Source organism: Helianthus annuus, chromosome 13 (genome assembly GCF_002127325.2).
Source record: "Helianthus annuus cultivar XRQ/B chromosome 13, HanXRQr2.0-SUNRISE, whole genome shotgun sequence".
NCBI lineage: Eukaryota > Viridiplantae > Streptophyta > Magnoliopsida > Asterales > Asteraceae > Helianthus > Helianthus annuus.
This window is the reverse complement of record NC_035445.2, coordinates 170,254,062-170,267,678: the sequence shown is the minus strand read 5'-3', so window position 1 is coordinate 170,267,678 and position 13,617 is coordinate 170,254,062. Positions and strand designations below refer to the sequence as shown.

The 13,617-nt window shown below is 35.6% G+C and overlaps 2 long non-coding RNA genes across 4 annotated transcripts; both read right to left on the bottom strand.

The window, feature by feature from the left end:
* Positions 1 to 12: 12 nt before the first annotated feature.
* On the bottom strand, positions 13 to 1,292 carry LOC110902547. The gene is made up of 2 exons (XR_002571201.2): positions 892 to 1,292; positions 13 to 406 (listed from the first exon to the last, which is right to left on the bottom strand). It is a non-coding gene; the product is annotated as an uncharacterized LOC110902547 (long non-coding RNA).
* A 4,061-nt stretch (positions 1,293 to 5,353) lies between these two features.
* On the bottom strand, positions 5,354 to 6,566 carry LOC110902548. Of its 3 annotated transcripts, none has more exons than XR_002571202.2 (4): positions 6,452 to 6,566; positions 6,137 to 6,365; positions 5,960 to 6,039; positions 5,354 to 5,565 (listed from the first exon to the last, which is right to left on the bottom strand). It is a non-coding gene; the product is annotated as an uncharacterized LOC110902548 (long non-coding RNA). The 3 variants fall into 3 exon arrangements; XR_002571203.2 differs by having other exon boundaries at positions 6,137 to 6,362; positions 6,452 to 6,557; XR_004876633.1 differs by having other exon boundaries at positions 6,137 to 6,562.
* Between the last annotated feature and the right edge of the window lie 7,051 nt (positions 6,567 to 13,617).

The following is a 13,617-nucleotide window of genomic DNA, read 5'->3' as shown; positions in this document are numbered from 1 at the left end:
GATATACTGATCTTTTCCAACTAATAATAAGGTTAAATTTTATTGCAATAATAAGATACAACTTTATATCTTGTTAGGGACTATTTGCAACCTTTAAAAATATTTAGATGCAATGGCATAAAGACTAAAGACCAGCGACCACCCCTCACCGTCTCCAATAAATCCCTCCCCGCGGGCGTCACCCATATCCGGTCGCTACCTCACAATCTCTCGCTCTGTTACCGCCCACGTCAACCACCACCCACCGCCTTCTATTTCCACCGTTGGAACAAAACCACCCTTTAAGAGATCAAGCCCACAACCACCATGTCACGTCCCGTAGGACCAGCTATAATGGCTAAGGGGTGTATTCTCCCAGTTATCTGGTAGCTGCACAGGGGAAAACGGGTCAACAAATGGCGATGACCTACAAAATCAATCGATAGAATTCTCATCACTCTGCGTGATTGTGAAATCTGCTTATGATTTTTTATTTGTTCGCCGGAAAAAAGGGTGTTGGAAAAGCAAATGAGCCCGGATAAAGACGTCCCTTGGCTGGTGGTCCTCCCCGCCCACCCCAGGGCCGGCTCTCTCTTAACAATAATTTAAATATTTAAAGAAAAAAGGATAAAAAAAGTGTTTGTGAATCAACACAGGATATCAAAAGATTGCCTGTTTAACCACCAATCCCAAATATTTTGTTACCCATCTACCTATTAACCCATGACCCGTTTTCTATTCTGTGACCCATTTAAACAAAACCGGTAACCGACTTGACCCGTACATGACCTGTAACATCAAATTCAAACCCAACACCCACTAATGTTACGGGTTGTGTACGGGTCAAGTCGGTTACTAAATCTAAGTCCTCCACTTATGGGTGGTCAAATGTTGTTGACTTAAAAAACTTACACTTAAGACTTTGATTGTTATTAAAATGCTGATTCAATGAACATATGTGACCGTTTACTCCATTTTGCTGTATATTACACTGCTAAAATCTTTCTAAATACTGCTGTTGAAGATCCTTTAGCATGCCATGGGTATAAGTTCCCTGCAAGTTTAGTAGTAACATATAAGATATTCGGTTGGCCCACTAGTGCTTTAAAGTGTTTCGATTGTCTTCATCATCATCATGGTAGCTTAGCCTAAGGGTTGGAACAATTTCATTTGCATTTTCTAGATCCCATATCTCACTATTCAACAGATCATCCCAATCTTCTCCATCTGTTTTCGTTCTCAATAGCCTTCTGATTGCCTTTATAGCCAAAGGCAAACCACCACATTTTCTCACAATACCATCACCTTGTGGCTTTAGTGCTCATTGAAACTCCTGCAGAACAAAATCAGAAACCCAATTCAATCAAAATCAGAATTCAATCAATCAACATCAGAATTCAAACACATAAATGCGATTAAAATTCATAAAATTTGAAGTACTAATCAGCAAATCAAACCCATCAATCATCAATTGAGCTTCAAATCGAACAGCGCAAACAGAGTATCATAATCAGGGCACAAAATATAGTAAATTACTAATCGAAATTCCATTTATCAACAAACCCATAAACCCAATTGTTTCTAAATCAGATATCAAGCACATAAACGCAATTGGAATTCATAAAATTGAGGTGATACTTACAGGATGCTTTCTCGTGTACTCTCTAAACCCTAATTTCATCCCCTCATTCTAATCACAAACCTCTCAATTCTCCACCTATTCAAAACCCTACCTCTTTAGTTTCAACCAACACTTGCTATTTCTCCACCAATTACTGAAACCGACACCCATGAGAGAGGAGGAGATTTCATGAAAAGATGAAGAAGAAGATGATAAACAGAGTTGGGTTTGTGTAGTTCGTTTACGTTTATTAAGTTCGTATGAATCGGCGATGACGACACGATGGCCGGAAGTGAACTCCGTTCGTCTCCACGGGAAGAAGATTAACTGGGCCAAGTCCAACTTGTTAAACAAAGTCACTTAAGCCCAACTTAATATTACTAGGGTCTAGGGAGATAATGAAAAACTGATTTCTTTGTATTTGGTTTCAAACTGGCCCAATTAAACCTGAGCCAAATTCATTAAACCTACTTTTGAAACCACCCTTTGTCCCCTCAAAAACCACTTTCAAGAGAAATTAGTTTTGCCTTTTGTTGACTTGAACCTGAAGTGGTTTGGAAAAAAAGACATATGAAAATAAAGTGAGGGATAACGGTGGCATGGTGGCCGAAAGTGAACTCCATTCGTCTCCAAAGGGGAGAAGATTTAAGTAGTTTGAGTCACATAGGTCATTGCTGATTAAGTTAAGCCAAGTCCAGCTTCTTAAACAAGTCATTTGAGCCCAACTTAATATTACTAGGGTTAAGGAAGTGAAAAAAAGAAAACTGGTTAACAAGAGCATATTTGTAATTCGGAACCGGGACTGATATTGAAAATGGTTCTGAATCGACCCAAGCATGGGTTGTAATTGGTGTGGGAACATACACATCGAATGTTAAAACCCGAACCAAACTATTTAAAACCCGATTTTGAAACGACTTTTTTTCCGCCTAAAAAGCCATTTCGAAACAAAGCTGGTTTTGACCCTTGTTGACTCAAACCATTAACAAGTTTATGTTATTGAAATAATAACTTTAAATTGGGAATTAAGTACAAGAAAACAATTTAACTAAATTAGTTAGGTTTTATGGTGAGAAAAAATTATGTAATAAAAAAAATGAATAATTAGATTTAATACCATACATATCAATTGCTTGTTTCAATATAACAATCATTAATTATTGAAACTTAATCATATTTATTAATTAGTTTATATTGAAAATTAACCTATGCAGTCCCCAAAGTCCAAATCCCTCGTGGCCAGCCACCCATTTTTCTTTATCTTTTAATAGGTAGGCTTGAAGCCCATCAGCAAAGAAACCATGACTAGGTTTGGGCCTAATGAAGAATGCCTAAACAAAACCACAACCTAGCTGCTCGGCCCACCAGTTAAAAATGAAAATTCTCTGTTGAGTAAACTGCCATTTTGGTCCCTGTGGTTTGGCCAGTTTTGCCACTTTAGTCCAAATCTCAAACTTATTACATCCAGGGCCCTGTGGTTTGCATTTTGTTGCCATTTTAGTCCAAAGTCCAAAAACCCTAGTTTTTTGACTGTTGCAACCTCCTGTTTTGTCCTGTAGTGTAGGGGCATTTTGGTCATTTTGTTTTTCATTTAACATTTTATTAATTAAAATTTTGGTCATCTTCTCCAAATAAATAATCATCATCCCAAAATAAAACCCTCTCTCTCTTCTCCCAAATAATCATCATCAGCAGCAGAATATGTAGAACATCATCATCATCAAAACCCAGAAAATCCAGAAATTCTAGAAAATCAAGAACATCATCATCATCATCCCAGAAAATCCAGAAAATCCAGAAAATCAAGAACATCATCATCAACCCAGAAAATCCAGATAATCAAAACCCAGAAAATCCAGAAAACCCATCATCAAGAACATCTGTATCTTCAAGAACATCATTATCAAAACCCAGAAAATCAAGAACAGATCAAAACAGCATTTAATTAATTCAGCGAGATTTTAATATTAAATGAATTAATTTTCGTGCATCCAAAGGTGATTTTCAGATTTTCAGTTTGTTTACTTGAATCATCATCACCTAAACAAATCCAATCAAAACAGCATTAAATTAAATGAGATTTGAACAAATTAATTGTAGTGCTTTGAACAAAAAAAAAACCCAAATTAAGAACTCAAAGTAAAAACCCAGATCAAGAACTAACACAAGGAATCAACCCCAAATCAACAACCTCCACCTCCACCGCCATGACCCCCACCGTCACTTCCTTCTCCCCTTTCAGCCGACGACCAGAGCCGGCACTCTGGCGCCTCGTTTTGTCGGTGACGATCCCACACAACGATCCCTCAATCCCCTCTTCTCCTAATTTGAAATGAAAACATCAGAAACAATCAAACAATCAAACAACATCAGAATACCGAATCAATCAAACTGCTTCTCTCTCCTAATTTGAAATCAAAACCCTAACTCAAACTCAAAACTCAAAGCTGAAACTCAAAGCTCAAACCCCTGATTTCGATTCAGATCTGAAACTCAAAGCTCAAAACCCTAACTGACTCTCTCTCTTCTCTCTCTCCTCTTTCGATCAAAATATTTCGATTCAGATCTGAAACTCAAAGCTCAAACCCCTGATTTCGATTCAGATATGAAACTCAAAGCTCAAAACCCTAACTGACTCTCTCTCTTCTCTCTCTCCTCTTTCATGTAGATCTGCCATTGTACAAGTCGATTTCGTCATATTAGAAACCCTAGAACCGAAACCCAACTGCAGATTGTATATGAAGAGGATCTGAGTGCTCGATTGAATGGGTGCTCGATTGAATTGTTTGAGGATCTGAGTGCTCGATTGAATTGTTTTTGCAGAAAGATGAAGAGTGCTCGTTTTTGCAGAAAGATCTGAGTAAGAAAGATGAGAGAGAGAGAGAGAGTTCTGTATGAGAGAGAGAAAGATGAGGATGATGATTTAGGGTATTTTATATACATAATTGAGTTATAATAATTACAAAATACCGAAAATGCCCCTGAGAATAAAGACAAAATAGAAGGGTTTAAGTAGGAGAATCTGGTCAAATTTGAAATTTAGACTAAAATGGCAACAAAATGCAAACCACAGGGCCCTGGATGTAATAAGTTTGAGATTTGGACTAAAGTGGCAAAACTGACCAAACCACAGGGACCAAAATGGCAGTTTACTCTTCTCTGTTTCTTTTCATTTTATTCATCACATTCAAAGCCACCATTAACGATTGCAAGGTTCTTCAACATGATCTAAACAATTAAATATATCAATCAATTACATTCAAATTAAAACAACTCAAATGCATCTTCATTTGCATTATAGACCTGGAAGTTTTGACTTAAACCTAAACGGAATGGTGATCAAAACATACTAACTACTCTAAAAACGCTCAATTACTCGACTTTCTATGTATCACTAAGGAGTACCTTCAAAAGACGTTGATGGACGCATAGTTTGATAGAAGATCAAGTACAACGCCGACATCATAACAACGAACTTACATAATATCATTTAACAGGATTAAACTGAAAATTTTCATTCAATATGAATCAATAAGAATTATAAGAGCATATAAAACAGTTCAGATCTACATACTAGTGTTACAGATCTATATACTCTAAGCCCTCTCACCACGAATCCTACGTGCAAGCTAGATATCCTTAGGCATGATCACTACTCTTTTAGCATTGAACCGCACACAGATTAGAGTCCTCAATGGGTCCAACAAGGCATGCTTCAGCTGCCTCCTGCAGAGCATCTGTTTTGAAAAAAGCTCAGTGCTCTCTTCTGGTACTTCATGACCTGTCGCAACATGACAGTTGAAGGCCCAACACAAGCCCAAAGCAAGAGTAACAACCCCGCACATGTTGTCATCAGAGTCAAAATCCGGGCTCGAAATAAGTGAATTCGGATTATGTCTCTCTTAGTATGTTGGATGTGTCTTGTTGATTTGCAGAAACCCTGATAGAATGTCTTCTTTCTTCAACTGCAATTTTAAAAATTTAAGGGTCAAACAATTTTTGGTCAAACACATTGCCTTTCCAAGTTTAAAGTAACAAGAATGCTAAAAAACAACTTTTTCCATTTGAGTTATGGTCAAAATAGTGAAGAATAGTAATCAATTTGAATTCAAATTTAGTTTGTTTGTTTGACATTAAGAGTGAAACTGCACTTCCTATGATGAAAAGTTTATGGCAGTGGTTTGAGTGGAATTCCTAAATATCAATCATTTGACCATACATACTTATGAAATTGTATGAAGGCAGAACTTATGAATTCACAAAATGTGGAAGTGACATTTTACAAAATTCAAATCACTGAGCAAACTCAAATAAAAAAAAGTAACTTTTGTCCACATTTAAAATAGTAATCCAACATACCTTAACATAACTTTTGTCATGGGTCTTAAACATTGGCTGGGTCAGATGTATAAACCTTGTTGCGGAAAGGACTAATCAATCTGTAAGATCATATTTATAGAACAAAAAAAGTACTTGTTATTCAAATGTAATTTATTTGAAAAGGAGACATATAGATTCTCAAAACAAGTAATATACCAACACTCTGATCTTAATGAAGAACCACTAGCAAATGAAACATCTTCACTGTTTAAAAACATCTTCTCTTTCATTGTTTAGATTAATATCACCCGGTGCCTTGCCACCCCTGAGTAACTAGCAAATGGCTAGGTTGGACTTGGATCTTAATGAAGAACCACTAGATGCTAGGCTCCAGCTCAGTATTGGGTCTTCTTCATCATCGTCTAGTGGTTCTTTGGTGAGTCTTCTTCATTAGCAACAAAACCTTATTAGTGACAAGTCTTTATAAGTAGTAACCTTTTGTCAACGTGAAGATTAAGCATCATTTCAAACCTTGCAGTTTTGTTTTAGTTGTTCAGCTTGAAAATGAAACAACTTAGCAGAATGAAAGCAAATATGTTCATCTGCCAATACGCAAATTCCCTGTCCAAACAAATTCTTTTTCCTGCGTGTGCTTTCTACATAAAAACAGTAAATCATGTCAAAACCGTACTCGGACAACATACATTTTGTAAGACCCGTCTCTATTAATCAATATTATAATATTAAACACGTATTTTATACGTGTATGCAAGCTTACAAATAGTTTTCCAAGTTAAACTTCTTGTATAATTTAAAATATTCCAAAATATAATTTCAAGTGTTTACAATATCCACTTTATAAACTAGAACAAAATAAGATCGTTGCGGAAGCTTCGAGACATGTGTTTGGTTCTTCTTTCTTGCTTGATGCTCATCCGGAGTTCCATAAGACATTCCTAAAATCAAAACCAACATAAAAGTTAGTTTTGACAGTTTCACAACAAGTTATAAACATATTTCCATCCAATTCATTCATCCATTATTCAAAATTCTTGTTTCCTTCGAATTTAAATTTCCGGTTCTTAAACCGAATTATTTGACCCGTTATGGGTATTTATGTCAAACTATAATTTTATAAACTCTTATTTCCTCCAACCATAATCCGTATTATGGTTGGTAAATGTACCATTCAAGAGAGTATCATTCCTTGTGCGTACCTGGCACGGGTCAACATTGACTCGTTTTTAATACATTGCATTACTTTTTGCCAACTTTGGCAAAACATGCTCATACTTTCCGCTTGCCTATATTTGTAACACTTAACAATACGTAATATTACCAATCATCATTTATATTATTATACAACTTCTGACCAAGTATTGAGACAAAACTAAGTGTTTAAGGCCTCGAAACAATTTCTGCAAGTACGGACTTGTTTGCTGTCAACAACTATTTTGTTGACAAAACGTCCGCGAAAACCATGTTAAACAACTTCCAAAAAGCTTATAAAAATCATCAATTATCATTTATATTGCTATACCACTTCTCACCAAATATTGATTCAAAATTAAGTGTTTAAGGCCTCGGAACAATTTCTGCAAATACGGACCTGCTTGCTGTCAACAACTATTTTGTTGACAAAACGTCCGCGAAAACAGCATTAAACAACTTCCGAAAAGCTGATAAAAATTACCAATCATCATTTATATTGGTATACCACTTCTGACCAAATATTGAGTCAAAACTAAGTGTTTAAGGTTTCGAAACAATTTCTGCAAATACGGACCTGCTTGCTGTCAACAACTATTTTGTTGACAAAACGTCCGCGAAAACAGCATTAACAACTTCCGAAAAGCTTATAAAAGTTACCAATCATTATTTATATTGGTATACCACTTCTGACCAAATATTGAGTCAAAACTAAGTGTTTAAGGTTTCGAAACAATTTCTGCAAATACGGACCTGCTTGCTGTCAACAACTATTTTGTTGACAAAACGTCCGCGAAAACAGCATTAAACAACTTCCGAAAAGCTTATAAAAATTACCAATCATCATTTATAATGGTATACCACTTCTGACCAAATATTGAGTCAAAACTAAGTGTTTAAGGTTTCGAAACAATTTCTGCAAATACGGACCTGCTTGCTGTCAACAACTATTTTGTTGACAAAACGTCCGCGAAAACAGCATTAAACAACTTCCGAAAAGCTTATAAAAATTACCAATCATCATTTATATTGGTATACCACTTCTGACCAAATATTGAGTCAAAACTAAGTGTTTAAGGTTTCGAAACAATTTCTGCAAATACGGACCTGCTTGCTGTCAACAACTATTTTGTTGACAAAACGTCCGCGAAAACAGCATTAAACAACTTCCGAAAAGCTTATAAAAATACCAATCATCATTTATATTGGTATACCACTTCTGACCAAATATTGAGTCAAAACTAAATGTTTAAGGTTTCGAAACAATTTCTGCAAATACGGACCTGCTTGCTGTCAACAACTATTTTGTTGACAAAACGTCCGCGAAAACAGCATTAAACAACTTCCGAAAAGCTTATAAAAATTACCAATCATCATTTTTGTTGTTATACAACTTCTGACCACATATGGAGTCAAAACTAAGTGTTTAAGACCCCGAAACAGTTTTGCATATAACGGACCTGTTTGCTATCAATAACTATTTTATTGACAAAATGCCCGCGAAAGCCATGTCCATTTTATCATTCACAATGCTATCCATTATACAAGTAAGTATTCTATTCTAGAAGGTGTAAGTTTTACTTACCTTACTTCCAAATTATGCTTTTCCGTCCTTCTTGCTTCGTTTGACCCACTTCGCTCCCAAGCTTTCACCTAGCTTGTTAATCGTCAAACTATCATTGTAAATTGTAAGATGGTTAGACTAGTCATAATTATTCACGACTATTCCATCTCACTTATTTCATAAGTCGAAATTACTATTCGACTTCATGATTAGTTAACTTAGCTTATTAAAGTTAACTACTTTCAATCACATGATTTACAACATTAGTTCGAATCAATATGATGATTAGAACTCTTCTTGTTTCATATTTCATATAACTTGCCATATTATTCAAATGCGCATTTCACTCGAATTTCAACATTTAGCTTTCTCTTAGGCATTATATCAAACACCTAGTGAGCATTCTTTTATAAAATTTAACAATCAAACTTATGGCTACCTATCTTGCCAATTTCAACATCTTTTACTAGAAGATCATCAAATTCATGGTTAAACATCAAGATTAACTTCATAAAGTTTAAATAACACTAGTTTGACAATCATGATTCTAGTGTTCATCATGTTTCTACAAAACCCATTTAAACACCCATAATGGATGATCATGAACTTTATAATTTCAACACTAATTCAACTAGTTATTGACTAGGGTTTACTCCTAGACATGATTTCATCCTAAATTCATCCAAACTTTAATCATGCAAGCCAAATTTTCGATTTCATATGTTCACCAAGAATTCAAGATGGAACTAAATAATGAAATTTGGCATACCTTATGATCCCTTCATCGAGGTGATCACGAATTCGTGCTTGGATTTCGATTTAGGTTGAATTTACCCCTTCAATTTGTTGATTATATGCTTGTTAGGGTTTGCCCTTCTTGGCTCCTGTGTTTTGTACGACCAGAACACACACAAAGGTGTGTGTTTTGGTGTTTTTAGTTTTAACTAATAAAAACCCATTTTCTCATCTTAACCATTTTAGTCCCTCTACTTTACCCAGCTTTATAAAGGTTACTACATCAAGTTCCCTCATTATTTTAAAACACAAAACTAACTAGGTTGATATTCCTAGTTATTTAGTGGGTTCCGGGAGTTATAACATGTTTTATTTTAAGTCCCGTTAACTCGGACTTCTTATAAACTTACTCCCTTAAAAGCTTTTATTCATGTTGTATTTAATATTAGGATTATTCTTTTAAATCCTAATATTTTTGGGTTAAATTTTACCACTAACAGTATTTCACCCGTCTTTCAGTATTAACGGAGTTTGATTACTAATCCCATTTTCAGGGTGTTACACATTTTATGATAATCTAGGTACTTTTGCATTGGTCAAATGACATAGCTTGAAGGTTGACTTTTAAACTAGAGCACATAGTCAATATGGTTTGTATTGTACTAACCTTAGAAGCCTTAAACTTGGGGTATTGGATTTTAATAATCCTAAGTTTCACTAATTGGCCCGTAATAATCCCAACTTCAAAAATTGCCTACAACAGTCCCAACTTGTAAGATTTTGGCCACCAATGATCCTTGTCTAACTGGGTTATAACATTCTTGGGCTGGTGACCTGCAACTTATTCCGGCGACCCGTTTTACTCCTGAAACCACCAAACGAGACCACCACCAATCATCTCCGACCTCCTGTAATCTTCTCCGCTTCTCAAAAGTTTAAAATTTCCACCATCTACGCAACTCCGGTGACCTGCAACTTATTCGGACGACCTTCTTTACCCCTGAAACCACCAAAGGAGACCACCACTTGTCATCTCCAACCTCTAGTGACCTTCTCCGTCGCTCAAAACTTCAAAAAACTAACTGGGTTATAACCCAGTTAGACAAGGATCATTGGTGGCCAAAATCTTAAAAGTTGGGACTGTTGTAGGCAATTTTTGAAATTGGGATTATTACCGGCCAATTAGTGAAACTTGGGATTATTAAAATCCAATACCCCCTTAAACTTAAAGGGATCAGCTTTCTTTCTGGATGAAAACAACAATTTGATGAAACCATTTTTCTGATAAGCTGCAATAATATCCACTTCATTCACAACACAACCACCAGATACATCATGCATCATCATCATCATCATCATCATCTGCGAAGCATATAAATTTTGCATATACGCAAAGTTGCAACATCTGTATTACTTCACTTTTTTATTTCCTTTTTAAGATGTAAAGCTACCCTACGTGTTTTTTTGAAACATAAAACCCGTAAAATCCTTTTGGTAAACAAAATTAGACTATCATTGAAATAATATTTCTTTAGTTGACACACTAATTATCAATATTTTTTTTAGAAATTTAGACAGAAAGAGCTTTTGGGTTGACCCAATGTGTACCATTTTGAACTTCTGACTCCAATAACTACTAGTACCCATGTTGATTAGTTAAAGGCCCAGTTAAGTCAAAGTATGAGAGGTTGATAAAGATTTGAGATTGCATACCACTGGAACTGCATCAAAGAGTCTTGAGAGTTTCCTCAACATCTGTGACTTTGGATGTGTGCTGTGGATATGCAGAAACCTTGCAAATTCTTTCTTCAACTGCAGTGAACGGTCAAACAACCCACTTTGACATTAGTGGCCAACTAAACCCATTGCTTTTCAAATTATTTGAACAAGAATATAATCAAAACACATAATACTTACTAGACACTATTAAAAGTAAGTTAGACTACTATTATAAATAGTGTATATATATATATATATATATATATATATATATATATATATATATATATATATATATATATATATATAGGGGCTGGTTAACGTACAAATGTGCTTATCGTACATTACGTACGCTACAATCTCAGCCGTCAGATCATCTTCCCGCATTGAAAATCGCATGTTGTTTTTTGTAACAATTTCGCATGTTGGTTTTTAACATGCGATTTCTTCAATTTTACCACATGCGAAATTGTTACAAAAACTAACATGCTATTTCATCAAAATTATCACATGCGAAATTAAATTACCACATGCGAAATTGTTACAAAAAAACAACCTGCTATTTCATCAAAATTATCACATGCGAAATTGAATTAACACATGCGAAATTGTTACAAAAAACACCTGCTATTTCATCAAATTTATCACATGCGAAATTATTACAAAAAAAAAACAACATGCGATTTTCATTGCGGGAAGATGATCTGACGGCTGAGATTGTAGCGTACGTAATGTACAATAAGGGAATTTATACAGCACCCTTTACCTATATATATATATACATATATATATATATATGTATATATATATATATATATATGTATGTATGTATGTATATATATATATATATATATATTCTTTTTATAATCGTAGTTGAAACATTAACTAAAAATAAGCTTATAAGAAAATAAAAAATTCCACCTGACCCGACCCATATCATCCCTACTAAAAAGTTAACCACTAGATGTTGGTGCACTTGTGTCTGTACTTTGTCTGTATTCGGTCTGATATAAACGATGTCCTGATTTGTGTTGTAAGTTGACCAAGTCAACCATCCTCCGGCTTGACTTGGACAACATTTGAAAGATGTTCTGATCGAAGGATAGCCTCGAAGGATACACCTGATCCTTCGAGGTGATCGAAAGATATGGTTCGACCATGGTTCGACCATTAGACCTCGAAGGATGATCCTTCGAGGTCCATGCTGATCTTTCGTGTGAACTATGATCGATAGATGATCCTTCGGACCATCTATCAGATCCTTCGATCCAGACCTGCTGAGCTGGGTATATATACCCATGCATGTGTTGAGTTTCGAGAGACAGACACAAGACAGAAAGAATACACACACACAGGCTGAGAGCATTCTGTCCAAACTCACACACACACTTTAGAGAGTTTATAGAACATTTCTGTAAACATTGAGCTTGTAACCGAACCCTCATTGCATTAATACAAGTTGTGTTAATCAGTGAACTTGTGTGTTTGTTTCTCTACTTGCTACTAACTCGGTTTGCTTGCTAGCTTGGATTCCGCACTCGCTAGTAGGTTTGTATAACAAGGTTTAGGTTCGTAATCCTCCGCGAAACAGGGACCTACAAGTGGTATCAGAGCCTCGCTCTTTACCTTGTTTTAAACCGGGTTTTTACAAGTTTTGGTGTGTTGAAACACTTGGTTTTGCACCTGTTTTTACTTGATTTCTTACATCTTCTTTGAGTAAAAACGCGTCTAAACTAACCGGGAGTGTTTTTAAGTGGGTTGGGTAACTTGAAAACTTGTTTTTGAGTGATTTGGTGAATTCCGGCAATATTCCGGTTAAGGTTCCGGTCACCGGTTTCTGGGTTAAGTTTTCCATTTTTGGCATAGTTTATTTCAAATCTTGGTTGGTAAGATTATTGTCAGACTGCCATACCCTTTTGCCGAAAGTTGACTTACCAACCAATCACCTTTTCACCAACCCGTCATATCTGTGTCAGTGTGTCAGTACTCATTCGAAAGATATCCTTCGACTTCGAAAGATATCCTTCGACATCGAAAGACTATCCTTCGATATCTGTCGATCAAGGAAGGCTCGAAAGATTGTTATCCTTCGACCCATCCTTCGAAGTCTGAGTCATATCCTTCGAGAAAGGAATCTTTTCGAAAGACAAGTGTCCGAAAGATTAGGATCCTTCGTATTGGTGAATCTTTCGAGATCTGTTGTTCGAAAGATAAGGATTTAACACGAAAGATAAGGATCTTTCAAAAGGGAATCTTTCGTGTTCTTGAATCTTTCGAGATCATTGTTCGAGAGTCAACAGTAATCTTTCGAGTACTGTTGATCCTTCGAACAAGGTTGTATCTTTCGATTGTGGTCTGTTTATAGTTAACAAGTTTCTGTGATTTCAGATCTTTCGACCAGGATCTTTCGGTTGTGTTATCTTTCGGATCATTCTTACTTAGCATTTATTTTGCTTATCTATCATGAATC